This window comes from Peromyscus leucopus, chromosome X (genome assembly GCF_004664715.2).
Source record: "Peromyscus leucopus breed LL Stock chromosome X, UCI_PerLeu_2.1, whole genome shotgun sequence".
In the NCBI taxonomy this organism is placed as follows: Eukaryota; Metazoa; Chordata; class Mammalia; order Rodentia; family Cricetidae; genus Peromyscus; species Peromyscus leucopus.
Genome location: NC_051083.1, coordinates 89,841,458 through 89,867,504, shown reverse-complemented (window position 1 = coordinate 89,867,504; position 26,047 = coordinate 89,841,458). Strand labels below are relative to the sequence as shown.

At 41.5% G+C, this 26,047-nt stretch overlaps 1 long non-coding RNA gene and 2 other non-coding genes across 4 annotated transcripts; all 3 read right to left on the bottom strand.

Annotated features, from left to right (window-relative positions):
• Window positions 1-10,398: 10,398 nt before the first annotated feature.
• Trnaa-ggc lies at window positions 10,399-10,470 on the bottom strand. Its single transcript has one exon. It is a non-coding gene; the product is annotated as a tRNA-Ala (tRNA).
• A 6,346-nt stretch (window positions 10,471-16,816) lies between these two features.
• On the bottom strand, window positions 16,817-22,205 carry LOC114688494. Of its 2 annotated transcripts, XR_005089972.1 has the most exons (4): window positions 22,093-22,205; window positions 18,548-18,634; window positions 18,351-18,419; window positions 16,818-18,260 (listed from the first exon to the last, which is right to left on the bottom strand). It is a non-coding gene; the product is annotated as an uncharacterized LOC114688494 (long non-coding RNA). The 2 variants fall into 2 exon arrangements; XR_005089971.1 differs by having other exon boundaries at window positions 16,817-18,419.
• A 366-nt stretch (window positions 22,206-22,571) lies between these two features.
• Trnaa-ugc lies at window positions 22,572-22,643 on the bottom strand. The gene has a single exon. It is a non-coding gene; the product is annotated as a tRNA-Ala (tRNA).
• Between the last annotated feature and the right edge of the window lie 3,404 nt (window positions 22,644-26,047).

Genomic DNA, 26,047 nt, shown 5'->3' with positions numbered 1-26,047 from the left:
ATTTTCATGTCATTATTGGATGAGAAAATAATCTATTTTCAATCAAAGGAAAAAATAATAAACCACTTTATGCTATTTAAAACAAGGCAAGGTAACAATAAATAATACCTTGAATAATACTTATTGAGTGCCAAAAATTTTAATTCAACTTTATATTGTAGTATTAGTTCAACGGGAGACTATCATGTGGAATTAATAATTATGACTTGCTGGCTAGCAATATGCTAGGATATCTGAGAGCATGGGTAGTTTCCTGAAACCTTCCTTATCATACCTCCATTTTCTTTTAAAACATGCCTTAGCTATCATGGCTTAAAAAGTTTTTTTTTTCTAATTTTGGACATGCTGGTCATCTTGTTTCATAACTTTCCCACACACTATTTATCACTTAATTTATTTCAATAACTAAATTTGCGGGGATTGTTTCTTCATAAAACCCTAATGTACTGTTACTTTCTGTACGTTTATGTATCTCACTATATGAGCTGTTAGCTTCTGAAATAAGAGGTTTGTTACATTGTGTCCTCCCTTTTCTCACGTCATCTGGTATATGTCTCAACACACGAAATCATTAAATCAATATTTTATATATGTTCAAATGACTGAAAATGTAACAAATATAACCAGAGAAGATGCCAGATTGTAGACGACCAAGTCTACAATTAAGGACATTGCTCAACCTCAATAATGATAGGAATACTACAAATACTGCCATCAAAATAAGACTTTACTATATAACTCCTAGATAAAGACAAGGAGTATTAGCAAACAAGTAAAGGTAGCAAAGAATGAGAGCAATGTAAATAAAATGAAGAAAAATCAAAAAGAGAGGGAAGGAGGGAAGGAGGGAAAAGTCAGATGAGGGGCAGGGGAGAAACAAAAACATTTCACTGCTGATCGTGGTCTAGCTTTGGGGCATTGGTGGATAAGTACTGATCCTCAAGTGACCTACTAGTAACAAAATAAGAGTAAGTATATCTCTGTCAACCATGATTCCTTTGTGTTATACTTCAGTCTGGGAATCTTCCTTTCATGATTTTTATGCACAATAGGTTTTGTAATCCTCTCCCTTTCTTGATTCTTATAAGGATTGGGTATCTGGGTAACTGTAGCCTCTTAAATAGAATTGGGCAATGCTCCATCTTTTTCTACTTACTGGAATATTTTGAGGGGTATTGACAGGAACTCTTTCTGAAAGTCTGCTATAATTCTGTTTGAAAACTGTCTTGCCCTGTGTTGTGGAATATTACTTAAAGATGTGCTACACTTGTCTATGCTGTGGAACATTTGTTTAATGATTTATAGATGTGTTGTACTCTTTTAGGTTGTATTTGTTTAACTCCATGAAGCTCTGTTACTGTGCCTGTCTAAAGCTCCTGATTGGTCTACTGTAGAGCTGAAGGGCCAATAGTTATGCAGGAGAGATAATAGGCTGGACAGCCAGGCAGAGAGACTAAACAGAAGAGAGCAGAATGAGGGTAGCCAGGGGAGAGAAAAGGAGAAGGAGAGGAGGATGCCAGGGGCCAGCCACTCAGCCACACAGCCAGAAACAGCATAAGAAAGAAACAAAAGACATACAGAAATAGAGAAGAGTAAAATCCCAGAGGAAAAAGGGAAATGGGGCAATTTCAAATTAAAAAGCTGGCTAGAATAAGCCAAGCTAAGGCAGGGCATTTATAAGTAATAATAAGTCTATATGAGATTATTTAGGAGGCAAGTGGAGAGACCCCAAAGAATAAATAGTAAAGTAACCAACTACAGACCTTAGCTTTTAGTTGGCAGACTTTTAGTGACGCCTTCTATTTCTCTAGTCTATTTGTATTGTTTATATGATTTTGATTTAACTTTAGAAAGTTCAGGACAAATGAGAGCTTCCTGAGCTCTACACCAGTTTGAGGACACCATTGGAGAACCAACATTGCAGAGAAAAGAGCCAATATTCAACCCAGTGTGTGAGTTTGAAGGAGACTGGCCCTGATGGACATGTCAGTTTGAAAACTTGGTCTCCAGGTGGTGCTACTGTTTAGGAAGGATGAAGAGGTTTGGACATTTGGGGGAAGTGTGTCCCTGAGCATGGGTGTTGAGGTGTCAAAAGACTTGTGCCAATTGCAAGTTCTCTTTCCCCTTCTGTTTGTAGGTCAGGATGTGAATTGCTCTCAGTTGTATCTATGACATGGCTCTACCCAGACATCAGGGGTGGTGACCCTCGGGTGTGTAAGTTCAATTCAACACTTTTTATAATGTGCCTTGTCTATGGTGTTTTATCACTGCAGTATGAGAGTAACTAAGACACCCAGTCCTTTCTGCCAGAGACATGGTGCAAGCCACATATGGGTGACTTGTCCACTAATAATCTCTAGGGTTAAGCCATTCATCCTTTATCAGGAACACCCTGACCAGAGGAAGGAACTGCCAGATGCAAGAGACCAGCCTGCCAAACCTTCACTTGAGTGAGATTAGAAAGGCCCAGCCTCACGGAGCTGGTGGCCAGTTCCAAATACTGCTAATGCATTATCAAAATCAGGGTTGTTTTTAAGTCACTGTTGGTGATCTTTGAGTTCTGATGTAAAAACACTTGCTAATGTTTCTTTCCTATGAGCAATGATGATGAAGCATGTACTAACTTCACTGGCAGCTGTGGACTCCTCTTGCTGCCCTGACATCCTTGGGCAAGAGGACTGTAAGTCCAACCGCCAGGCAGACTTCTCAAGTCTTCAGCAGATGTCTCCAACCCTCCACAGATACCCTGAGAAAACTGTCCTAAGACCACAATTGATTTGTGTTAGTCCTAGGATATGGCTCTAGCCTGTCTCTTGTGAAACTGTTTACACTAGATTTAGTGTTATCACAAGCCTCAGGGAAACTTAGAAGGGCATGGAATAATTTCCAATAAGCCAGAGGGGAGCCCTTTTTATGATGGCCTTGGAAAGGTACTGCAGTGTCTGGTGCTAAGACACAAAGCTTTGATTGGTTTAAAAGCAAAGCCTCAGTGATTGTGAGAGGCAAAACTGCACTGGGACAAAACACAAACCAGAGTGGTGGTGATTGATGCTAAAATGCAAGGCTGTGATTGTTTCTTCCAGATGGTTGTAATTGGTCCAAAATACAATCAGGTTGCTGAGGATTGGCTGGAAGATGCTCTCCTGTGCTGTGTGACCTGGTGGTGTAGCATTTGCCAGAGGAACAGGCCTCTCTTGCTTTGTCCTCCCTTACCTATGTTCAGTACCATAGTTGATGGGATGGAGTTAGCACCAGCAGAACCAAGTGTAGTGGGTCACACTTGGAATCTCAGCTATCAGCGAGGGCAGCAGCAGGGTCATGTTCCAATGATCACCTGGGCTGTGAAGACTGTGTCTCAGGTAAGGAGCATGAGACAGAGGTGAGGGGGAGGGACAGAGAGACAGGGACAGGGAGACATAGAGGACAGGGGAATGGCATTGACAGTGGGGATGTCAGGCCAAGTAGAAGAAGAGACAGGACAAGCAGCTGTCAGCTGAACAATTAACAGCTGTAAAACATCTAGAGTTCAGGAAAGAAAGAAGGGCAGGGGAAGTAGAAAGAGGTCAAGAGCACAATGAGGGTTGATAATGAAGAAGGAGAAGGGCTGTAAGGTGACAGGAAAGAGAAAAGGAAAGTCCTGGCTGTGGAGGGTTCCAGAAGCCTATCTACATTTCAGTTTGTATGAAGGGTTTACGGAGCACTGAGTCCCGCACCTACAGAAGAGCTCTGTCAGTGTCTACTGTTATGGATTGAGGAGCCCTGGTACTTGGACTGCCCTGAAGCTGTGGTGCAAGTTGGAGCCAGGAGCTCCAATCTGCACCCTGTGGGACCACAAGATCTGTAAGACTGGCAGGGCTGAGGGGCCCTGTTTCTATACCAGCCCGCATACGGTCATGACTGGCAGTTGGCAAGTTCAGTGGGGAAGAAAATGTGACAAATCCAGCACTTGAAGATCTCCCCATCTACTCACCTTGATTTTGTGTGGGTGAATCAAATGACATCCAGTCAGCCTATTGGCAGCTCTGCCACTGTTTGATAACTGCCTCTGCCTCCCGAGTGCTGGGATCAAAGGCGTGTGCCACCACTGCCCGGCTACAACTGTGTTCTTTACAGTGTATGGTGCCCTGGCGAAAAGAGTGCTAAGGTGTGTCCTTCTGTGGAAATATAAACTAGAGCACTAAGCATACCCCTTGTTAATAAAGAGACTTAAGAACTAACAAGAGATTATCAACCCGTGACTGATGTCACACTAACTGCCCAGACTTCCCTAACTTTTCCAGGTCAGTCCATTATGCATTTTTTAAAATAATCAAGTGTTGTTATGCTATGAGGAGAAAAACCCTAAACAAGCAAATAGTCCATCTCATCCTTATTATATATTTTAAGACATATTGAAGCCTGGCATTAATTATGTTTAATCAGTTTAATCCCAGCACTTGTGAGGCAGAGGTGGGTATCTCTGTGAGTTCAAGCCTTGCATGGACTACAGAGTAGTTTCTAGGATAGCCAAGGCTATACCTCCGAAAACCACTATCTATAGAAACAAAAACAATTATAAAAAAACATATTAGTAGTGGGTACCTGTTCTACCCAGGGATGACCTCAGGCAGGCTTAAGACCTGAGGGGCATGAATGCCTTGCTCTCCCCCTCTCTCTGGCCTTGGATGGTGTGGACTGACTTAGGCAGCAGGAACAGCATGGGACAAGACATCAGCCTTCTAGGACTCTGAGATGATTTTGCCTTTTTCTGTGTACTGAGCTATTTCTCCAATTTATATCCTAATACATTCCCTGTACCCCTTAAGCAGACTCCCTTGGATTTCTGGCTGTATCTGGTGCCCCCAAAGTGTGGGTGGGCCATCATTATAGCCCTAGTGGCTCTTGAAGAGCTCACCTGTCCATGTGGGCTTGGGAGCACAGTGGCAGGCTTAAAGACACAGGCACAGGGGGACAGGGGCCACAGTGTATGTCTGGGGGTGCAGGAAATTCTGGCCTCTGCAATTACCCAGCCAGGGATATTACACCAGGGTGCCAATTGTAGCCACAAGTTTTCTGTATCTCACCAGGTCCTGCAGACTCTCAGTCCCAAGTAAACACAAGAGGCTTATATTAATTACAAACTATGGCATATGGCTCAGGCTTCTTGCCAGCTAGTTCTTAGAAGTGAACTCAACCCATTCCTATTAATCTATGTTTGTCCACTAGGCTTCATGGCATTATCTGTTCTCTCACATCTTGCTTCTCCTGGAGGCAGCTCCCAGCATTTGCTGCAACTACACCCTTCTTCATCTCCATGTTCAGTTTGAATGTACTACCTAACCTTATTCTGCTTCACCATTGGCCAAACAGCTTTATTTATCAATCATGAGACCAACATATATGCACAGCATACAGAACCATATCCCACAGCACATATTGATTCCAGAAATAACAGCAAATCCTTTTGGGTTTCTTGGGCTTATTAATAACATAATTTTTAAAAAAGTCAATGTATTTTTGATGACAATAAAAAGTTAAGATATGTTTTTTATGTGTGTGGGTATTTTTCCCGTGTGCATACATGTACAGATCTTGTATTGCTGTGCTGGAAGAGGGCAGTAGAGGATGTCAGATCCCCAGGAACTGAAGTTACAGATGGTTATGACCTTCCATATGGGTTCTGAGAACTGACCAAGGGTCTTCAACAAGAACAAGGGCTCTTAACTACAGAGATATCTCTCTAGCTTCTGGAGAACAATGGCATTAGAATTTAAAAGAGAAACCCTAATGTCTTTAGAGCAGTTGTTCTTGCTAAAGACCCAGGTTTGGTTCCCATCATCCACTAGGAGCCTCATAACCATGCACAATTCCAATTCTAGGGGATCTGATGCCATTTCTGACCTCTTTGCATACCAGGCACCCAAGTGGTACATAGACATTTATGCAGGCAAAATACTCACACAGAGAGAATGAAATAAATAAACCTAAGGAGGAAAACAGAGAAAGAAAAAACTGAAAAGCTCCAGGGCAGGTAATTGCAAATCTATGCTGTACCAAGGAAAGAAATGAGCAGAAAAAAAGAGGAAAGCTGTTCCATCTGAATTAAGCCTGCATGGCTGATACACAGGGTTCATATGCAGCCACATGGTAGAGAGGGAACTTGAGAGCAAGGTCACAGTGTCAGGGAAGAAGAGAGAGTCAGTGAAAGCACACCTAGAAAAGAGAGGAAAGTGGGCAGATCCTAGAGGCTGCAAGATTGCAGCTATGAATGCGCTTGCTAGAAGAGTGGGCTTATGGGATGGGAAAGCACAGAGAATAAACCCTTCCCTTTCGATTACTAGGTAGCATAGGGGGAAAGAAATACATGAAATTGAGGAATCTAGAATGAGAAAGCAATAAAACCCAGGGGATGGAATGGCAGTGCCTTACCTGTGCAGACTTCATCAGTGGAAGGTATACAATGACGCTTTTCCTCTTCCCAGCTCATCACATCACCATGGACACACACAGTGATACCTAGGAAATGCAGACACATGATGGAAATGAGAGCTTGTTCATTTGCCATTGCCTTGCCAAGTGCTCTCCCTTGTGTGTACTCATGAACTACTTTCATGCCCGAGTCATCACACTGACAGCATGAAAGAGGTAAGGGGAATTTGTCTTAGTAGACACACAACATAAGTGTCTGCTTTCTGTCTCTTCAGGCCTCAAAATGATTCTTTGAGATAGGCATCATTAATTCCTTTCTATACAAGGGCTCAGACAGTGCAATGTTTAGACTCAGGAAATGCTCCAGAGGCATCTTTAATGATGGACTCCTCTGGCCAATAGTGGGACAAATTGAACATCAAAACCAGAATGCCAATATGAAAGGGTAATCATAATAGGTATTCTGAGACATACTGAGATAAATTCATGAATAAATAACTATGGAGAATAAGTAAGCAATATATTAAACACCAGATCATCATGAAGAAGCAGTAGTAGAATTATAACACATAAAACCTATCACTGTAATAATAGATTTTAACTAACTTTAATGAATATATTATTAGTCTTTGCTATATCCCACAGGAATCATTAAGGCACTGGGGTAATGATATTGGCTAAGCAATAACAGGGAGAAAAATATACACCACACTTGATCCTAATATGCTCTTAATGTATGAATGACATGAGCACATTATTTAACATTCAGTGATAAGTATGCCTGGCAACTTCAGAGACATATCCACATATGTATAACAATACACACTGAGGGAGCCCGTTTTCAGGTTCCTCGTCGCTTTACCCAGCAGGTCTGCATAGAGAGGATGATTGGACCACAGGCCTGAGTGCAGTTGTCTGAGATGGTCTGCACTTGGCTGTGCTGGGGGGAGGTTGTTTGTTCCACCCCTTGGCATTTCTATAAATAACCTAGGGAAGAGACAGCCGGGGCCCATTGAAATAGGTTCCAGGTCCTCTCAAGGATATCCTATATTTTCTGTTTACCTCCACAATGGAAATCCTTCTATCTAACATTTCCTGCTACTCTCAGTCAAGAAAATTCTTGTGGTGTTGGTGGGTAGCTGTCCCCCAATACACAAATTCACACTGACAAATGTCAACGCAAAAACACAGCTCTCACCTCAAAGGAAGAAGAGAGAGTTTATTCTGGAATCAAATATGAGTGAGAAAATATGAGCGGCACAGATTTAGGTTAGAACATTTCATGTCACAATGCAGAAATAGTTGCATGCAGTTTGTCTAGTAACAGAATGAAGACAACTATGAATCAAGGCACTCCTTGAGTGCATTGGTAGAAATTTTAAGTGGGCTATTATGGGAAAGCAGAGAAACTTCAGCTACAGGCATTAGCTACCATATGATGACACTCAGTCCTTTGGCAGAAAATTAAGGCTTTGTAAAAGTGATATTTTCTGATATTTTTAAATGTCGGGTCCAACTTCTTCTGTTAGTGACAAGATGCTAGGTCAGTCCAACACAGAGGGGCCAAGTTAGAGACCAGCATTGCCTAATAGGAGTACTCCATTTGACCCGACAGTAATTGGACCAGCATGCTATTGGAATCAACATTGGCAAGTCCAAAATCTACAGTCTGTGCTTACACCCACACATTTACAGACCATTGCCTACTGTGCACCAACATTTTCCTATGTATCCCATGCTGACATCAAGCCTGTGCAGAGTCTGGGCTGAAAAGAACTAACAATGTTGCTGCTGCAGCCTCTCAGGCACTGGGAATATTGGCATATGGACCATGCCTGGGATGTTGGAGAACTGATATTTCACAAATATGCAGAGGAAATTTGGTGCAGAAAGGATGGTCTTTCAGCAATCAATGCAGAGGCAAGTGTATATCCATATCCACAAATATAAATATAAATCATATCATGTGCAAACACCACTCAAAATAGATTAGAGATACAAAAATATAAAAATAAACCTATAAATAGTGAACAGAACACACAGAAGAAAATCCTTGTGTCTGGGACTGAGTGAAGATTTCACCGACAAGACACCAAATAAAAAACATAATTGAAGAACTGGAGAAGGTGGAATCCTTACAATATAAAATCTACCGCTCTTCCAGAGGATGGATGAGAATGGAGAAGATAATTCTATGGCTAGGAGAAAAGTTAGAAAAACATATATTCAAAAAAGAAGTTCTATGAATCATACAGAAAAGCTCACAAAATCAGGCAGAAAATAGGAATTGAGAAATGGGAAAGCTTTCAGGTGTGTTGTTCAAGGGGACATTGATAGAACTGTCCTTTTTATAAGTGATTCATTAGAAATATTAATGCCATGTGCAGAGAGCATCATGGCAGGGATTCTGAGGAGACAACAGGGCCACCTGGAGGGTGGGTATCACAAAAATGGAAATTAAAATCCCAAACTGATGGCAAGCACAGTGTGTTCCACACCTGGAGTCCCTTCACGAGGCAGCTGAGGCAGGAGAATGACTGAGAGTTCTCAGCCAGGGTAGGACACAGTGAATTGCTGTCTCAAAAGCAAATAAAACCTCAAAGTACTAAAAATGAAAAAGAAAATCCTCTAACCAACTGCATATTGAAATAATCATCTGAGACATGCAGGGTAATCATTGACTTCCCTTTAGGCTTTACCAGTTACTGTCCCACTGATCCTGAGTGAGCAATCTCATTCCCTTCTCACAGAGCAGGAACTGGGATAGGAGGGTGCTCACATTGTCTTATGTCCCTCCTGCTTCCTCCCCCCAGAACACCTAGCCTGGACAATGACTCCAGCACACCCCTGCACAGAACAGCACACTGAAGAGGCACAATAGTCTCAAGTCTCTCTCCTTCTGGAGACACACTCCTACAAATCCCGAAATGGGGGTGAACCTACTGGGGTCTGGGATCCCTGAATCTGCCTCTCCACTCTAAGGAAGATTCCAGGGCTCACCTCCAGGAATCCATAAGCTCTGCTCAGTCCAAAACTAGGAATGCTCATTTTCCAGGACATCACCAGGGTCGCCATTGAAAACAGTCATCATAATGAACCCAGGTTTCTATCACGAGAGCGCAGCTTCCCCTGTTCAGTAACTGGGAATGGATCTTCCCAGCCCTCCCTTCTTTTCTATCAAAGCAAGAACTCTTCACCCTTGTTATCACCCGAGAAAGCATACCCATTAGAGAAACTGCCACCAGCAGGAAAGCAGAGCTTTGCTCTTTTGTTCTGTAAACCAAATATATCCCTCGAAGCGTGACCATGTTCTACTCACCAGAATATGGTGGTCTCCATGGAAATGTCATCACATTGTTGTCACTGTGAGAGATGAGCAATTTCATCCAATAAATAGCTATGCATATATAACCTCATAGAGGAAGATAAAGTCTGGGACACCATGTGCAGAGACATGCCGCAAAACAAAACCTTGAACCTGGAACCTCACATATACAAAGCATGCAAAGCATGCACTCTACTGCTGAGCTACAGGCAATGTTCTCAACCTCATTGATGAAAGCACTTATGAGAGTAGATGATCAGCATTCATATTGGCTACAAGGTCCTGTGTCAGGTCCTTTCAGGCTATTTTATGGCTTCCAGTTTAGGGTTTTGATAAGATTTTTAGGACATATAAAGAATGAGAAAACAATCTATTTTCAATAAAAAGTAATAATAACAATAATAGTCCCCATTAGTGAAACTGCCATCAGAAAGAAAGCTGAGCTTGCTATTTTTTCTGTGAGCAAAACATATCCCTGCAGGCACAACCATGTTCTATTCACCAGACTATGGCGGTCACCATGGAAAAGTAGTCTCAGTCATAGATGAACATTGATGTCATGGTGACAGATGAACAATTTCATCCAATAATTAGCTAAAACTTACAGTCTCTGATATCTCGTGCAGAATCATCCTGAAAAGCAAAATACGAAAGTTAAAAGTACTAGGAGATGCCGAGAATCGAACCCGGGACCTCATACACGCCAAGTATGTGCTCTACCACTGAGCTACATCTCCGCGTTCTAAGCCTCCTTGACCAAAGCCTATATGAATGCTGAAAGACTGATCCAGCATGCATATTGCCCGCAAATTTCTGTATCAGGACATTTGACTATAGTTTATTGCTTCCAGTTTAGGGTTTTAATAAGATTGTTAAGAATAAAGAATGAGAAAACAATCTATTTTCAATAAAAATAATTATAATTATAATTATAATAACAATAATAGTACCCATTAGAGACACTGCTACCAGCAACAAAGCTGAGTTTGTTTGTTTGTTTTTTCTTTAAACAAAACATATACCAAGAGGCATGAACTCATTGTACTCACTAGTCTATGGTGGTCTCCATGGAAAAATAGTCACAGTCATAGATGAACACTGTTGTCATGGTGACAGATTTCATACAATAATTTCATGCAATAATTAGCTATGCACATATGATCCCCTAACAAAAAGTTGAAGTCTAGTACACCTTGTGCAGAAACATCCTGAAAAAGAAAATTCAAATGTTAAAAAGAAAAAAAAAAATGTTGGAGATGTCGGGATTCGAACCCGGGACCTCATAAATGAGGAATATGCTCTCTACCGCTGAGCTACATCCCCTTGGTCTTAACATAGTTGATTAAAGCCTGTATGAATGCAGAGAGACTGACCTACCATTCATAGAGACCTGAAGGGTCTCCTTCATGTACTTTGAGTATATTTTACGGCTTCTACTTTAGGCTTTTGATAGGATTTTTAATCACATTTATTGGATGAGAAAATAATCTATTTTCAATCAAAATAGAAAATAATAATAAACCACCTTCTGCTTTTTAAAACAAGGCAGGATGACAATAAATACTACTTTAAATTATTCAGGCCATCAATTTAATTCAACTTTATGTTGTAGTATTAATTCAACTTGAAACTATTATGTGGAATAAATAACTATGTCTTGCTGACTAGCAATATGCTAGGATATATGAGAGCATGTGAAGTTTCCTGAAACCTTCCTTCTCATACCTCTATTCTCTTTTAAAATATGCCTTAGCTTGCATGGCTTAAAGCCTGGCGGTGGTGGTGCATGCCTTTAATCCCAGCACTGGGGAGGCAGAACCAGGCAGATCTCTGTGAGTTGGAGGCCAGCCTGGACTACCGAGTGAGTTCCAGGAAAGGCGCAAAGCTACACAGAGAAACCCTGTCTCAAAAAAAAAAAAAAAAAAAAAAAAAAAAAAAGATTTTTTTTCTTTCTAATTTTGGACAGGCTGTCATGTGGTCTTTTTCTTTCAGTTAATTTATATATTGGATTACATTAGCTGTTTTCTGTATGTTGAACCATGCCTACAATGCTCTGATGAAGCCTATTTAATTATGGTTGATGAACTGTTTGATATGTTATTGGATTTTGTTTGTGAGTATTTGAGTGAGTACTTTAACATCTTTGGTCTGAGGTAAATTGATCTGTAATTCTTTCTTGATTCTTATGCAGTTTAGGTATATGGGAACTGCAGTCTCTTCAATAGAATTGGGCAATGTTCCATCTTTTTCTACTTACTAGAATATTTTGAGGGGTATTGACACAAACTCTTTTTGAAAGTCTGCTAGAAGTCTGTTCTAAAATTGTCTTGCCCTGTGTTGTGGAATATTACTTAAAGATGTGATACACTTGTCTATGCTGTGGAACATTTGTTTAATGATAAATAGATATGTTGCACTCTTTTAGGTTGTATTTGTTTAACTCCATGAAGCTCTGTTACTGTGCCTGTCTAAAGCTCCTGATTGGTCTACTGTAGAGCTGAAGGGCCAATAGCAAGGCAGGAGAAATAACAGGCTGGACAGCCAGGCAGAGAGACTAAATAGAAGAGAGCAGAATGAGGGTAGCCAGGGGAGAGAAAAGAAGAAGGAGAGGAGGATGCCAGGGGCCAGCCATCCAGCCACACAGCCAGACACAGAATAAGAAAGAAACAAAAGACATACAGAAATAGAGAAGAGTAAAATCCCAGAGGAAAAAGGGAAATGGGGCAATTTCAAATTAAAAAGCTGGCTAGAATAAGCCAAGCTAAGGCAGGGCATTTATAAGCAATAATAAGTCTATATGAGATTATTTAGGAGGCAGGTGGAGAGGCCCAAAGAGTAAATAGTAAAATAACCAACTACAGACCTCAGCTTTTTAGTTGGCAGACTTTTAGTGACTCCTTCTATTTCTCTAGTGATTATAGGTCTATTTGTATTGTTTATAAGATTTTGATTTAACTTTAGTATAGAAAGTTCAGGACAAATGAGAGATTCCTGAGCTCTACACCAGTTTGAGGACACCATTGGAGAACCAACATTGCAGAGAAAAGAGCCAGTATTCAACCCAGTGTGTGAGTTTGAAGGAGACTGGCCCTGATGGACATGTCAGTTTGAAAACTTGGTCTCCAGGTGGGGCTACTGTTTAGGAAGGATGAAGAGGTTTGGACATTTGGGGGAAGTGTGTCCCTGAGCATGGGTGTTGAGGTGTCAAAAGACTTGTGCCAATTGCAAGTTCTCTTTCCCCTTCTGTTTGTAGGTCAGGATGTGAATTGCTCTCAGTTGTATCTATGCCATGGCTCTACCCAGACATCAGGGGCTGGGACCCTCGGGTGTGTAAGTTCAATTCAACACTTTTTATAATGTGCTTTGTCTATGGTGTTTTATCACTGCAGTATGAGAGTAACTAAGACACCCAGTCCTTTCTGCCAGAGACATGGTGCTGGCCACATATGGGAAACTTGTCTCCTAACAATCTCCAGGGTTAAGCCATTCATCCTTTATCAGGAACACCCTGACCAGAGGAAGGAACTGCCAGATGCAAGAGACCAGCCTGACAAACCTTCACTTGAGTGAGATTAGAAAGGCCCAGCCTCACGGAGCTGGTGGCCAGTTCCAAATACTGCTAATGCATTATCAAAATCAGGGTTGTTTTTAAGTCACTGTTGGTGATCTTTGAGTTCTGATGTAAAAAACATTTGCTAATGTTTCTTTCCTATGAGCAATGATGATGAAGCATGTACTAACTTCACTGGCAGCTGTGGACTCCTCTTGCTGCCCTGACATCCTTGGGTAAGAGGACTGTAAGTCCAACCGCCAGGCAGACTTCTCAAGTCTTCAGCAGATGTCTCCAACCCTCCACAGATACCCTGAGAAAACTGTCCTAAGACCACAATTGATTTGTGCTAGTCCTAGGATATGGCTCTAGCCTGTCTCTTGTGAAACTGTTGGCACTAGATTTAGTGTTATCACAAGCCTCAGGGAAACTTAGAAGGGCATGGAATAATTTCGAATAAGCCAGAGGGAGCCCTTTTTATGATGGCCTTGGAAAGGTACTGCAGTGTCTGGTGCTAAGACACAAAGCTTTGATTGGTTTAAAAGCAAAGCCTCAGTGATTGTGAGAGGCAAAACTGCACTGGGACAAAACACAAACCAGAGTGGTGGTGATTGATGCTAAATGCAAGGCTGTGATTGTTTCTTCCAGATGGTTGTAGTTGGTCCAAATTACAATCAGGTTGCTGAGGATTGGCTGGAAGATGCTCTCCTGTGCTGTGTGACCTGGTGGTGTAGCATTTGCCAGAGGAACAGGCCTCTCTTGCTTTGTCCTCCTTACCTATGTTCAGTACCATAGCTGATGGGATGGAGTTAGCACCAGCAGAACCAAGTGTAGTGGGTCACACTTGTAATCTCAGCTATCAGCGAGAGGCAGCGCAGGGTCATGTTCCAATGATCACCTGGGCTGTGAAGACTGTGTCTCAGGTAAGGAGCATGAGACAGAGGTGAGGGGGAGGGACAGAGAGACAGGGACAGGGAGACATAGAGGACAGGGGAATGGCATTGACAGTGGGGATGTCAGGCCAAGTAGAAGAAGAGACAGGACAAGCAGCTGTCAGCTGAACAATTAACAGCTGTAAAACATCTAGAGTTCAGGAAAGAAAGAAGGGCAGGGGAAGTAGAAAGAGGTCAAGAGCACAATGAGGGTTAATAATGAAGAAGGAGAAGGGCTGTAAGGTGACAGGAAAGAGAAAAGGAAAGTCCTGGCTGTGGAGGGTTCCAGAAGCCTGTCTACATTTCAGTTTACATTAAGGGTTTACGGAGCACTGAGTCCCACACCTACAGAAGAGCTCTGTCAGTGGCTACTGTTATGGATTGAGGAGCCCTGGTACTTGGACTGCCCTGAAGCTGTGGTGCAAGTTGGAGCCAGGAGCTCCAATCTGCACCCTGTGGGGCCTCAAGATCTGTAAGGCTGGCCGGGCTAAGGGGCCCTGTTTCTATACCAGCCCGCATACGGTCATGGATGGCAGTTGGCAAGCTCAGTGGGGAAGAAAATGTGACAAATCCAGGACTTGAAGATCTCCCCATCTACACACCTTGATTTTTGTGTGGGTGAATCAAATGACATCCAGTCAGCCTATTGGCAGCTCTGCCACTGTTTGAAACAAACCTCCATAGATTGGGAAAATCAACCATGACAAAATCGGTGTGCAAACTCTGAACCCAATTACAGCAGAGGATTTCCTTACATGTGATATAAGCTTAAGTATTGAAAAGTTTACAGCTGTGTTCTTTACAGTGTATGGTGCCCTGGCGAAAAGAGTGCTAAGGTATGTCCTTTTGTGGAAATATAAACTAGAGCACTAAGCATACCCCATGTTAATAAAGAGACTTAAGAACTAAGAAGAGATTATCAACCCGTGACTGAAGTCACACTAACTGCCCAGACTTCCATAATTTTTCCAGGTCAGACCATTATGCATTTTTTAAAATAATCAAGTGTTGTTATACTATGAGGAGAAAAAAAACCTAAACAAGCAAATAGTCCATCTCATCCTTATTATATATTTTAAGACATGTTGAAGTGTGGTGTTAATTATGGTGCATGGGATTAATCCCAGATATTGTGAGGCAGAGGTGGGCATCTCTGTGAGTTCAAGAATTGCATGGACTACAAAATAATTTCCAGGATAGCCGAGGATATTCCTCAGAAAATCACTGTCTATAAAAACAAAGGCAATTATTAATAAGACATATTTGTAGTGGGTACCTGTTCTACCTATGACCTTGAGGTACCAGCCCATAGTGCAAGGCCTCAGGCAGGTTGAGGACCTGAGGGGTATGAATGCTTTGCTCTCCTCCTCCCTCTGGGCTTTATGGTGTGGACTGACTTAGGCAGCAGGAGCAGCATGGGTCAGGACATCAACCTTTCAGGACTCTGAGATGATTTTGCCTTTTTCTGTGTACTGAGTTATTTCTCCAATTTATATCCTAATACATTCCCTGTACACCTTAAGCAGACTCCCTTGGATTTCTGGCTATATCTGGTGCCCCCAAAGTGTGGGTGGGCCATCATTACAGCCCTAGTGGCTCTTGAAGAGCTCACCTGTCCATGTGGGCTTGGGAGCACAGTGACAGGCTTAAAGACACAGGCACAGGGGGACAGGGGCCACCGTGTATGTCTGGGGGTGCAGGAAATTCTGGCCTCTGCAATTAGCCAGCCAGGGATATTACACCAGGGTGCCAATTGTAGCCACAAGTTTTCCTGTATCCTGCCCGGTCCTGCAGACTCTCAACCCCAAGTAAACACACAGAGACTTATATTAATTACAAACTGTATGGCATATGGCTCAGGCTTTTTGCCAGCTAGTTCTTAGAACTTAACTCAACCCATTCCTATTAATCTGTGTTTGACCACTTGGCTTCATGGCATTATCTGTTTTCTCACATCTTGCTTCTCCTGGAGGCAGCTCCCAGAATTTGCTGCAACTACACCCTTCTTCATCTCCATGTTCAGTTTGAATGTACTACCTAACCTTATTCTGCTTCACCATTGGCCAAACAGCTTTATTTATCAATCATGAGACCAACATATAATCACAGCATACAGAACCATATCCCACAGCACATATTGATTCCAGAAATAACAGCAAATACTTTTGGGTTTCTTGGGCTTATTAATAACATGATTTTTAAAAAGACTCCATGTGTTTTTGATGACAATGAAAAGTTCAGATTTGTTTATAATTTTTATGTGTGTGGGTATTTTGCCTGCATGCATACATGTACCTACATTGTGTTCTTGTGCTGGAAGAGGTCAGTAGAGCATGTGAGATCCCTGGGAAATAAAATTACACCTGGAATGGGTGCTGAGATATGACCAAGGGTCTTCAACAAGAACAAGGGCTCTTAACTACAGAGACATCTCTCTAACATCTGGAGGACAATGGCATTAAAGTTTAAAAGAAAACCCCAAATGTCTTTAGAGCATTTGTTCCTGCAGAAGACCCAGGTATGGTTCCCATCATCCACCAGGAGGCTCCCAACCATGCACAATTCCAATTCCAGGGGATCTGATGCAATTTCTGACCTCTTTGCATAGCAGCCACCCAAGTGGTACACAGACATTTATGCAGAGAAAACTCTCACACACATAGAATAAAATAAATAAACCTAGGGAGGAAAATAGAGGAAGAAAAACCTGAAAAGCTCCAGGGCAGGTAATTGCAAATCTTGAGCAGAAAAAGAAGAAAGCTGTCCTATCTGAATTAAGTCTGCATTGCTGACACACAGATTTCATAAGCAGTCACAGGGTAGGGAAGGAGCTTTAGAGAAAGCTCACAGTGTCAGGGAAGAAAAAGTGTTAGTGAAAGCACACCTAGAAAAGAGAGGAAAGTGGGCAGATCCTAAGGCTGCAAGACTCCAGCTCTGTGGGAGCCTGCCAGAGGAGCAGACACCCCTTATGGAAGGGGAGGCACATTATCTCATGGAGGGATCAGTATGGCCCCTTTTGCTTTTTAGTATGGCTTTCAGGAAGGATCCTCATTTTTGAGAAGGGGTCCTTTGGCCTCCTGGTTGGCTGACCCACCTGGATTAACTCTTACCAGGGAGAGAGTGGCCTGTCTCCATTCAGAAGGCCATTTCTGTCTTTTGAAAGAGAGGCAACATAGTCTAATAATGAGGTTTCAAGACTACTGTAAAGGAACCTCCCCAAAGTAGGTGAAGGGAGAGAGAGAGGCATCCCACATAACAACAGGGACTATTTGTTTACAACTTGTTAAAGCAATGGAGTCACACAACATCATTTGTTTGTCAGAGATGCAAGTGAGAGAGCTTTGTGATAGAGATCTTTTTAAAGCACCTAAGGCTTCAGGTATGGCATAACAAAACAAGAATTTCTTGAGAAGATGTAACTGGATCAAGGCATCTAGACACTGTGTATGTCAGAGTAGGGGGCATATTCAGATGGATTTAAAGGCAAGTTGGGTAGAGAAGTCAGAACTCCCTAAGTACACCTGCCTGGATTCAGGACAGTTGCCCAGTCACGGCCCTCCATTGAGTGCACAGACCCTGCCTGTGTTCCCAGTCTACAGATCTGAACCTGCTCTGCCCAGCTCATCTTGACACATGAAAAGGAGAGGGACCAGAGTTGTATTCTTGCAGGTCAGTACACAGCAGCAGAATTGATAGAAAAACTATGATTCAATATAGTACACATTTTCTTGTCCTCTTAATATTTCTCAGTTCTGTGTGATTTTTGAAGCAACAAGTATAAGTGATCTATTATGATACAGTCCTCTATACACATAAAGAAAATGTATTGGAGACTCTGTTCTTACAAGAGGTGTATGTGAATGAACTATATTAACAATAACATCAAAAAGAGTAGACATGCAGGCACTCACCATGTTTAAGTACAAATAATCAAAACCTACCATGCAGTTCTGGGACAGCTGATGTAATATAATTACTCCAGAGTGCCTTGGCCCTTGCATCCATCTGAGAAGACCAAGCATTTTCAAATGGGAACATATTTACCCTGAAAGCATTGTAGATGAAGACAGAATGGGATATTGTTAGCATACTGGTGGAGAAGGATGGGGGAAGGGAAATAAGTTACCCATAATACCTCTTATTCTTTTCACCCTGTCAGGCACATGTCACAGCACACTGGATTCTTCTCTAGGACTTGCTCCTTCTGGAATGCAGAGAATAAACCCTTCTATTTTAGACTAGAGGTAGCATGGGGGAAAGAAAACATAAGAAATTGAGGAATCCAGAATGAGAAAGCAATAAAACCCAGGGGATGGAATGGCAGTTCCTTACCTGTGCAGACTTCATCAGTGGAAGGTATACAATGACGCTTTTCCTCTTCCCAGCTCATCACATCACCATGGACACACACAGTGATACCTGGGAATGTGTACACATGATGGAAATGAGAGCTTGTTCATTTGCCATTGCCTTGCCAAGTGCTCTCCCTTGTGTGTACTCATGAACTACTTTCATGCCCGAGTCATCACACTGACATCATGAAAGAGACAAGGGAAATTTTCCTTACTAGACACACACAACATAAGTGTCTGCTTTCTGTCTCTTCAGGCCTCAAAATGACTCTTTGAGGTGGGCACCATTAATTCCTTTCTATACAAGGCCTCAGACAGTGTAATGTTTAGACTCAGGAAAGCTCCAGAGGCATCTTTAATGGACTCCTCTGGCCAATACTGCGACAAATTGAACATCAAAACACAGAATGCCAATATGAGAGAGTAATTATAATAGGTATTCTGTCACATACTGAGATAAATCCATGAACAAATAACTATGGAGAATAAGTAAGCAATATATTAAACATCAGATCATCATGAAGAGGCAGTAGTAGAATTATAACACATAAAACCTATCACAGTAATAATAGATTTAACTGATGTTTACGAATATATTATTAGTCTCTGCAATATCATCCCACAGGAATAATATAGGCACTGAGGTAATGATGTTAGCTGAGGAATACAAGGGAAAATGCATACCACACTTGATACTCACATGCTCTTAATCTATGAATGGCATGAGCACATCATTAACATTCAGTGATGAATATGCCTGGCATCTTCAGAGACAGATTTAAGAAATACATACACACACACACACACACACACACACACACACACACACACACAAATACCAACGCAAAAACACAGCTCTTGCCTCAAAGGAAGAAGAGGCAGTTTATTCTGGAATCAAATACGAGTAAGAAAATATAAGTGGGACAGATTTAGGTTAGAACAAATTTCATGTAACAGTGTGAAACAGTTTCGTAAAGGTTTTCTAGTAAGAGAATGAAGAAAATTATGAATCAAGGCACTCCTTGAGTGCATTGGTGGAGATATTAAGTGGGCTATTATGGTAAAACAGAGAAACCTCAGCTACAGGCATTAGCTGCCTTGTGATGACACTCAGTCTCTTGACTGGCAGAAAATTAAGGCTTTGTAAAAGTGATATTTTCTGATTTTTTTAAATGTCGGGTCCAACTTCATCTGTTAGTGACAAGATGCTAGGTCAGTCCAACACAGAGGGCGAGGAAGGGCTCCTCGTGGGCTAAAGAGAGCACACAATTAAATGTAATCAGGCTCTGGGCCTACAATATTCCATGGTCTCCACATCACTGAAGTTCTATCAGTCAATCACCAGTCTTTGCAGACCAGATTCTGTCTGGGAATTCCTGTTCACACATTCACAACATCTCACTCTCACTATGCTAGCTCCCTGGTATTCACTAAAGTGTTTACTGAGAGGTCAAGAGGGAAAACCCCATCTTCAACAGATTCATCTCTAACCACACACAGGATGCTGAAAGCCACTAAATTATGCTCTTTCCATGTGATTCCTGTGAAGATGGCCGATTCACACGTCTCTGGGACATTTCTCTCATTTCTTCCAATAGACTGCCAACAACTGCTTAATGCTGATAAGGAAATGGGGACAAACTGCAATAATCATCATATAAAGGTTCCATCGCAGCGTAATCAATGCTTTCAACCAAAGGGATCCTTCATAAGTATCATTGACATTTTGTTCCTAATGCATCACAGAGAATTTCATAATTACTTCAAAGAAAATACAGAATTAGGAATTGTATTTTAAAAATAGTAGCAGGTGTAGTGAAATCAAAAAGTGCAGAAATTGTGTGAACAATCTGGGCACATAGATCTATAGTGCCTATAGACTGAAACATCTTAAAACATTGCTGAATTGGAGACAATCTACATAAACGAAGGACATATCATATTCATTGGTCAGACATTTCATGATCGGTAAGATGTCTATTGATTCAAAGATGTCTACAGATTCAATGCAATAACAATAAAAATACACTAAGTTTTTGAAAACTTGGATAACTAAAATAATCTTTATAGATAAATATATAGTTTGGGGAAAAAACTTAGACACAGAACAAAGTTAGAGAACAGCGTTGAATGATAGGATATCTCCATATGAACAAGCATGCTATTGGAATCAACATTGGCAAGTAAAAGACCAAAATCTACAGTCTATGCTTACACCCACACATTTCCAGACCATTGTCTACTGAGTGCCAACATTTTCCTATGTATGCCATGCTGAAATCAGCTGTATGTGGAGTCTGGGCTGAGAGGAAGTGATAGTACTCCTGCTGCAGCCTCTCAGGTACTGGGAATATTGGCATATGGACCATGCCTGGAATGATGGAGAACTGATGTTTGACAAACAAACAAAGGCAATTTGGTGCAGAAAGAATGGTCTTTCAGCAAACAATGCAGAGGCAAAATCCACAAATATAAATATAAATCTTACCATGTGCAAACACCACTCAAAATAAATTAGAGAAGTAAATACATAAAAATAAACCTATAAATAGTGAACAGAACACACAGAAGAAAATCCTTGTCTCTGGGACTGAGTGAAGATTTCACAGACAAGACACCAAATAAAAACCATAACTGAAGAACTGGAAAAGGTGGAATCCTTATAATTTAATATCTACCACTCTTCCCGAGGACGGATGAGAATGGAGAAGATAATTCTATGGCTAGGAGAAAAGTTAGAAAAACATATATTCAAAAAAGAATTTCTATGAATCATACAGAAAAGCTCACAAAGTCAGGCAGAAAATAGAAATTGAGAAATGGGAAAGCTTTCAGGTGTGTTGTTCAAGGGGACATTGATAGGACTGTCCTTTTTATAAGTGATTCATTACAAATATTAATGCCGTGTGCAGAGAGCATCATGGCAGGGATTCTGAGGAGGACATCAGAGCCACCTGGAGGGTGGGTATCACAAAAATGGAAATTAAAATCCCAAACTGGTGCCAAGCACGGTGTGTTCCATACCTGAAGTCCCTACATGAGGCAGCTGAGGCAGGAGAATGACTGAGAGTTCTCAGCCAGGGTAGGATACAGTGAATTACTGTCTCAAAAGCAAATAAAACCTCAAAGTATTAAAAACGAAAAAGAAAATCCTCTAACCAACTGCATATTGAAATAATCATCTGAGACATGCAGGGTAATCATTGACTTCCCTTTAGGATTTATCACTTACTGTCCCACTGATCCTGAGTGAGCAATCTCATTCCCTTCTCACAGAGCAGGAACTGGGATCAGAGGGTGCTCACATTGTCTTATGTCCCTCCTGCTTCCTCCCCCAGAACACCTAGCCTGGACAATGGCTCCAGCACACCCCTGCACAGAACAGCACACTGAAGAGGCACAATAGTCTCAAGTCTCTCTCCTTCTGGAGACACACTCCTACAAATCCCGAAGCGGGGGTGAACCTACTGGGGTCTGGGATCCCTGAATCTGCCTCTCCACTCTAAGGAAGATTCCAGTGCTCACCTCCAGGAATCCTTAAGGTCAGCTCAGTCCAAACACCAAGAATGCTTATTTTCCAGGACACCGCCTGGATCGTCATTGAAAACAGTCTTCATAATAAACCCAGGTTTCTATGACGACAGCATAGCTTCCCCTCTTCAGTAACTGGGAATGGTTTTGCCCAGCCCTCCCTTCCTTTCTCTCAAAGCAAGAACTCTTCATCCTTTTAACACCCGAGAAAGCATATCCATTAGAGAAACTGCCACCAGCAGGAAAGCAGAGCTTTGGTTTTTTGTTTTGTGAACAAAACATATCCCTGGAAGCATGACCACATTCTACTCACCAGACTATTTCGGTCTCCAAAGAAATGTGGTCACATTGCTGTCACGGTGAGAGATGAGCAATTCCATCCAATAATTAGCTATGCATTTATAGCCTCAGGAAAGAAGTTAAAGTCTGGTATACCTTCGGCAGGAACACCCTGCAAAAGAAAAAGAGAACACTGGAGATGCCGGGGCTCGAACCCGGGGCCTCATACATGCAAAGCATGTGCTCTACCGCTGAGCTACATCCCCAGGCTGCATAGCTCCCTGATAAAAGCATATATGAGCTAGACAGAGTACACCGACATTCATAGAGTTCCAAGAGTCTGCATCTGGTCCTTTGAGTATATTTCATGACTTCCAGTTTAGTGTTCAGAGGATTTTTATGACATTTAGTGGAAAAGAAAATAATCTATATTCAAATAAAATTAATGAAAACAATAACAATAATAATAATAATAATAATAAGCCTTATGTTTTTTAAAACAAGGCAGGATAACAATAAATAATACTTTAAATTATTCAGGGCCATCTATTTTAATTCAACTTTATGTTGTAGTAGTAGTTCAACTTGACATTATCATGTGGAATTAATATATGTCTTGCTGACTAGCAATATGCTATTCTATCTGAGAGCATGGGTAGTTTCCTGAAACATTCCTTATTATACCTCTATTCTCTTTTAAAACATGCCTTAGCTTTCACAGCTTAAAAAGCATTTTTTTCTAATTTTGGACAGGCTGGTCATCTTGTTCCATAACTTTCCCGCACACAATTTATCACTTCATTTATTCCAATAACTAAATTTGAGGGAACTATTTCTGTATAAAACCCTAATGTCCTGTTTCTTTCTGTACATTTAAGTATCTCACTACATGAGCTGTTAGCTTCTGAAATGAGAGGTTTGTTACATTGTGTCCCCCTTTTTCTCGGTCATCTGGTGTATGTCTCAACACACAAAATCATTAAATGTTTTATATATGTTCAAGTGACTGAAAATGTAACAAATATAACCAGAGAAGATGCCAGATTGTAGACGACCAAGTCTACAATTAAGGACATTGCTCAAACTCAGTAATTATAGGAATACTACAAATACTGCCATCAAAATAAGACTTTATTATATAAATCCTAGATAAAGACAAAGAGTATTAGCAAACAAGTAAACATAGCATAGAATGAGAGCAACCTAAATAAAATGAAGACAAAAGCAAAAAGAGGGGAAGAGGGAAGGAAAGGAAAAGTCAGATGAGGGGAAGTGGAGAAGCAATAACATTTCACTGCTGATCGTGGTCTAGCTTTGGGGCATTGGTGGATAAGTACTGATCCTCAAGTGACCTACTAGTAACAAAAGGAGAGTCAGTATATCTCTGTGAACCATGATTCCTTTGTGTTATACTTCAGTCTGGGAATCTTCCTTCCATGATTTTTATTCACAATAGGTTTTTCTCCATAATATATCCTGATTAGAGTTTCCCTCCCCTCTACTCCTCCCTGTTCCATTCCACCTACCCTCCAATCTGGATCCACTCTGGTTCTGGTTCTCATTACAAAATAACAGGCTTCTAGGAGATAACAGCAAAACACAACTAATAAATTAGAATAAGACAAAACACAACTATCAAATACAAGTTGGACCAGGTAAACCACAGGAGGAATAGAAACCACAAGGAGACACAAGGATCAGAGACCACTGGTTCATTCACTCAGGAATTCTATAAAAATATGAATAAACGTTCCCCCAAAATATGGAAAGGTAGAATATATACAGAGAGGACATGGTGAAGACCCATGGACCCAAAGTGCTTGTTACTTTACTCTCTGTGAGTTTCTGTGAGTGGATTTAGAAGGACTTGTGCTCCAGATGGGAATCAATCTACCTCAAATTCCAGATATACCACTCTTGGGCATATACCCCAAGCAAGCTTCATCCTTCCTTTAGGACACTTGCTTGGAGCACACAGCTAATTAGTCTTAATAATACAAACCAGAGTCAGATATCAGGGTGAACGCTGAGAGATCAGAGAAGCAATGGAGCAAACACTGTCACCTCTTACCTCTCTGACTGCTCAGACCTAAAGGGGCCAAGCTCCTGTCTCCTCCCTGCCTCATCACTTTCACTCCCTGCCCAGTCATAGCATTTCCTGTCTCCTCTCTGTACAGACCTCCAGACCTCTATGGTTAACTAGTGGCTAGTTCCACCCTCTGATCTTCAGGCAAGCTTTATTTATTAGAACACAAACAAAATATCAACACACTTGCTCAACCATGTCATTGTTGCTGTCTTCATAAGAGCCAAAAATTGGAAACAACCTAGATATCCCTCAACAGAAAAGTGGATAAAGAATGCGGGGTACATTCATACAATAGAACATTACTCAGGTATTAAAAAGATGACATCATGAAATTTGCAGCAGAATGGATGGAGCCAGAAAAAAATCCTGAGTGAGGTAATCTAAACTCAGAACGATATATATATGATATATATTCGCTTGTACGGGGATATTATTATTTAAATAAATAAATGACAACAACACATCAGTTTGAATATTTGGTCTCCAGGTGATGCTACTGTATAGAAAGGATTAAGAGGTTTGCACATTTAGGGGAAGTGTGTCCATGAGCATGGGTCTTGAGGTTTATAAAAACTTGTGCCATTCCCAGGGATTCTCTGTTTCTGCCTTCTGTTTGTGTGTAAAATTGTGAAGAGTTCCTAGCTGTTCCTACTGCCATGCCTTTACTCAGACATCATTGGCTGTGAACCTCTGAACATATAAGTTCAATTAAATAAGATTTTTATAATTTGCTTTGTCTGTGGTGTTTTATCTTGGCAGTATAAGAGTAACTAAGACACCCAGGGCCTTTTTTCCAGAGAAATGGTGCTGGCAACATGAGGGGGACTTGTCCACTAATAATCTCTAGGCTTAAGCCACTCCTTCTTGATCAGGAACACCCTGAGCAGGGGAAGAAACTGCTAGATGCAAGACACCAGCCTGCCAAACCTTCACTTGAGTGAGATTAGAAAGGCCCAGCCTCACGGAGCTGGTGGGCCAGTTTCAAATACTGCTAATGCAATATCAAAATCAGGGTTGTTTTTAAGTCACTGTTGGTGATCTTTGAGTTCTGATGTAAAAACACTTGCTAATGTAAAGAAGGGCAGGGGAAGTAGAAAGAGGTCAAGAGAGCTAGCAGGGTTGATAATGAAGAAGGAGAAGGGCTGTAAGGTGACAGGAAAGAGAAAAGGAAAGTCCTGGCTGTGGAGGGTTCCAGAAGCCTATCTACATTTCAGTTTGTATGAAGGGTTTACGGAGCACTGAGTCCCGCACCTAAAGAAGAGCTCTGTCAGTGGCTACTGTTAAGGATTGAGGAGCCCTGGTACTTGGACTTGCCTGAAGTGGTGCAAGTTGGAGCCAGGAGCTCCAATCTGCACCCTGTGGGGCCACAAGATCTGCAAGACTGGCCGGGCTGAGGGGCCCTGTTTCTATACCAGCCCGCATACGGTCATGGATGGCAGTTGGCAAGTTCAGTGGGGAAGAAAATGTGACAAATCCAGCACTTGAAGATGATATGGAGTCACAAAACGCCCCTACATTTAGGCATGGTTGCGCATGCCTGGCAGACCTAGTCACTTCTGCCTAGCCATTTCCAGGTCAAAA